The sequence below is a fragment of the Callorhinus ursinus genome, unplaced genomic scaffold (genome assembly GCF_003265705.2).
Source record: "Callorhinus ursinus isolate GAN/ISIS: 27379988/994484 unplaced genomic scaffold, GSC_fseal_2.0 scaffold9, whole genome shotgun sequence".
NCBI lineage: Eukaryota > Metazoa > Chordata > Mammalia > Carnivora > Otariidae > Callorhinus > Callorhinus ursinus.
In genome coordinates this window covers 7,513,109-7,517,953 of record NW_027397071.1, presented here as the reverse complement: position 1 = coordinate 7,517,953, position 4,845 = coordinate 7,513,109, and positions in this window count along the sequence as shown.

The window sequence follows — 4,845 nt, the reverse complement described above, 5'->3', positions numbered from 1 at the left end:
TTAAAAAAAAAAAAAAGAAGATAGCAGGAAGGGAAAAATGGAAGGGGGAAATCGGAGGGGGAGATGAACCATGAGAGACTATGGACTCTGAGAAACAAACTGAGGGTTCTAGAGGGGAGGGGCGTGGGGGGATGGGTTAGCCTCGTGATGGGTATTAAAGAGGGCACGTACTGCATGGAGCACTCGGTGTGTTATGCACAAACAATGAATCATGGAACACTACATCAAAAACCAATGATGTAATGTATGGTGATTAACATAACATAATAAAACAGAAAGCCAAAAATAAAAGAAACTTTATATTCTTCATCAGATAAGGGATTGTGTCTGATTGTCTTTTGTGATGCTATCAGTTGTGATGATTGATATCTCTATTTCTTTTTCCATGATAGGTTTATTAAAGTGATTTTAATATTTCTTAAAAAAAAACCCACAAATCCAACCATGCTGCCCTTTGGTTGAAATCCTTCTATAAATCCCCAGGGTCCTCCCAATTGAGTAGACATACCTTACATGTCTCATGTTGTTATCAAATCTTTACTTCTTCAGCTTTTCCACTCTCTGCTCCGGAAGCCCTCTCAAGCCTGTGTTCCTGCCCTATGGGAAGTGTTGCTGTTTTCTGAATGCCCAGCTCGCTCTTACCCCGGAGCGTTTGCTCAGGCTATTCCTTCTGAGGAACTCTATCCTTCTCCCCACCTCTGCTTAGCTATGCCTACATGTCCTGCTAAGTTTGGAAACACTTCTCCCGGGAGGCCTGACCTGCCCCTCAGCCTGGGACACTCCCCCCACGGCATCTCCCTTGGCCCCTGACCCTGCCCAGTTATAGAACTTTCCACACTTCCAAGTCTTCCATGGGGATAGGAAGGAGGTGCTTGCAGTTTAGGAATCAGTAGAGACTATCCTATAGAAGTTTTTCCCAAGAGATAGACCCTTCTGAATCCCTCTAAATTATGAGCCTCCTTCCCCTCAACACACACACACACACACACACACACACACACACGCACACACACGCACACACGCACACACACACACACACACACACACACTGCACAAAAGTTTTCCATCCATTTGATTCCTCTGCAGAGTCACCAGGGAGACAAACAGAGCCCTGTAAATCTCTCACGAGTGGCAATGCCCAGAGACCTCTGCTTCTTGACCTCAACCAACCACTTAGAACAAATGCCACTAAATCCATGGAACATGCTCCCTCCCCCACCTGCCATGGTCTCATCATCTCAAAGTGGTGGGGGGGGCTAATATGCAGACTAGGGAGTGGCAGTTACAATCCAAGCTGGTGCCAAGATGCACCATGGGTCTTCCCCTCATTGGATTATTTTTATGGGGATCAGAACAGATAGAGGCAGTGGACTCCAACTCCTGAGACAACATCACAATAAATTGCCATGGCAGCTCTTCTGTGATTTGTAACTAGTAAATCAAATCTATTGAACAATACATTTACTGCAAATTTAAGAAGTTGTTCTTCCATGTTTTTAAGTGTATGTGTTAAATCATGTCCAGAGTCATAAAGAATGGAGACAGCTGGGCTCAGTATGAACAAAAGCAAACACACGCTTAAAGAAGTTAGTCAATTTCTTGTCCTTTGTTGATGAGACAGTGAATACCCTTTGGGGTATTTGGCTCTTTGGGGTGCTTCTTCCACCCAGGCGGACTGGCATCTTTGAAGTGGTAAGTGCGTACCATCTTAACTAATGTCTGAGTCAATTTTGCAAATACAGGCTCAGTGTTAGCAGGTTTCCCTCTTTGCTACAGATTCCTGAAGTGGGCAAAAAAGGAAACACACCTCAGACTTCTTAGTGAATTACAGTGCTGCTTGTGGTGATGAGAGATATGGGGAAGGGAGCAGCTATGGACTGTTTTTCTTTTCTTTTTTTAGATTTTATTGATTTATTTGAGAGAGAGAGAGAGAGAGAGAGAGCATGTAGGGGGGAGGGGCAGAAGGAAAGGGAGAAGCAGATTCTCCGCTGAGCAGGGACCCCGATGTGGACTCGATCCCAGGACCCCGCGATCATGACCTGAGCCAAAGGCAGACGCTTAACCGAATGAGCCACCCAGGCGCCCCAGAAGATTCCTTTCACTTCCATTTCATCCTGCTTAAATGCTACTTTGAGTTGGATTGAAGTCTCAACTCAAGATGCACTTTTGACTAGGACACATGAGTATGCTTTGTCTTATCTGCATCCCCAGTCCCACCTGAATATTAACAGGGGAGCCCTAGCCGAGAGCCTAGCATTCAGTAAACATTTTTTTAAAATTTTTTTATTATGTTATGTTAGTCATCATACAGTACATCATTAGTTTTTGATGTAGTCTCCTACGATTCATTGTTTGTGTATAACACCCAGTGCTCCATTTAATATGTGCCTTCCTTAATACCCATCACCGGGCTAACCCATCTCAGTAAACATTTTAATTGAACTGATAGGTCTTCATCCACTAACACTAGTTCAACAAACACTTATTAAACTGTTCACTCATTTAACACATACTTATTGAACGTCCACTAATTGCTGTGCTGGACATATGGTGGTGAGCAAGATAGACACAGGCCCTGCCTTCTTTAGAGCTCAAGGTTTAAAGAGTAAGACAGTGGATGCGTGCTCTGCGCTCATGTTTAGGTTTGCCAAACCTCTTCTGAGGTCAGTGAAGCCTGAGCGGTGAAGGGAAGCTAGATTTACAAATTCTCAAAACAATCTCATGAAGTAGATCTATTTTTATTCCCATTTCCGATGAAGAATTGGAGATGAGCGTCACATAGCTACGCAGTGACGGAGCTAGTTTGTAGGACAGGGCTATGCATGGAGGGCTAGGAAAGCACAAGGAGGAGACACTTGGGCCAGCCGGTGGGCTCAAGGAAGATGTTCTGCAGGAGACGACATCTGAGCTGAGTCTAGAAAGAGGACAAGGAATCAGCCAAATGACAATGACTGAGGGGATGAAGCGAACACCAGGCAGCAAAGACACCAGGACAGGAGTGAGCTCCATGTGTGCCCAGAGTCAGGGCACAGCAGGGGCTAAGTCTGGGAAGCCAAGCCAAGGAGCCAGACTGCCCCGCAAACCACAGGGAGCCACCAGAAGGCTCTGGGCAGTTGCATGGTGCAGGCAGATCTATGGTAGAAAAATCCCGTTGGCCCAGCAGTGTGGAGGATGGATTTGATGAGGACCAGATGGGAAGCAGGGGGACCAATTAGCAGGCTATTGCAGTATTCCAGGAGAGAAGTAAGGGCCCTTGCTAGGGCAGGGGTGGTGGATGGACAAAACAGAGCACAAGAGAAATAGGTTGGAGGTAAAAATCTGGGCATGGAGCAGCGCAAGAGGGTCTCAGGTCAGGCCATGCTCCCTGGCCATGTGACTCTACCAAGCTAGGGCTGGGGAATGCAAATCAGAGCCAGCTGGGGGTGCAGGTACAGCCCTTCCAGGAGGGATGGCTGGTCACAGTTCTCTCCAGGGGCCCTTTCCAGACAGAGCTGTTTATGCTGGGCTAGAGGAAGCTGTCAGCTGAGGACATTCAAGACCTGTAAGCAATACAAACCTTCAGAAACCGGCTGGCGTTTCCTTAAAACAAGCTCACAATTCCTTTGGTTGTAAGGGAGTGAATTTTCAAAATAAGGCCAAACCCATCTCAGCATAGCAAGCCACAGTAGCTAGAGGCTTATAGAATTGCTGACCTCTTGGGAGATAAGACGAGAAATTGACTCTTGGGTCTCATCCCCTGCCATTTTTCTCCCCACCCCCTTATTGTCCCCAACATGCATGCACACGCAGGAGCACACACACAGCCATGCATGCGCTTTAGCGTCCCTAAACTTCTCACCTCCTCCAGACACACCAGGCCCTTTCACACTCCCTCTTTGCACCTGCTGTTCTCTCTGCCTGCAGAGTCCTTCCTCCTTCCCCACTGGGCAAAATGGGTTCCTCCTTCCAGCCCAGTCCAGATGCTGGTCCTCTCTGATGGGCAGCCCCACTGCCCCCAGGATCTTCACCATGCTTCCCGCTGTCAAACAGCACCTCGTGGTATGTGGCTCTGAGCTCTTTCTTCACCTCCAAGCTCAGCTCCTGAGTCTTATTCATCTTGGCTTCCCTGGCAGCTGCATGAGGTCTGACCATCACTGCATGTGGAAGGGATGAGCACAGCCCCTGGAGGCAGACCAGACACACCTTCTCCAGCCCAGGTCCCAAGTTCCTCGTGTCACTGAGGAGGATCATCTCTGCCCTCCAGGTACTCACATGCTGCATGGGAAGTAAAGCCCGCACACACTCGTGCACATGCTCGAGATGAGAGTAGCAAAGGCGAGTGCCTCCATTTGCCCTCAGTTCTATATGAGTTGGTCTATCATTGGAACAGGTCTAAAAATCAGCCTTTATTTTTATCCCCATTTTACAGATGAAGGTTCCACCCTTAAGAAAAGCAATAGTTTTTTGGGGGGGCGCTGAAGATCACAGATTTGTTTAACATCTTTGGGGCAAATGAGATTCCCCAGGCTGACCGCAGCTGGCCCGTCCAGATGAAGTCCCCAGAAAGCAAGGCCTTCAGTCATTTGCCAGGTGGCCTGTGCAATCCCCCCTGGGTTTCTGATGGGCTTCTGGACCATGAAGGGACTGACTACCAAGACCCAGCTTGTCAGCTTCCTGGGAATCTTCTCTGCCTCCCACTCAGGCTGGGTACCTTGACCTGTCAAAGGTGGTGCTCATAGCAGGGAATTAGAGAAGGGTCAGGAAGGGCTGGAGTTGCCATCATCATTAACATTGTCATCATCACCATCATCGTCATCATCACCATTGCCATCGTCATCACCATCATCACCATCACCATTATCATCA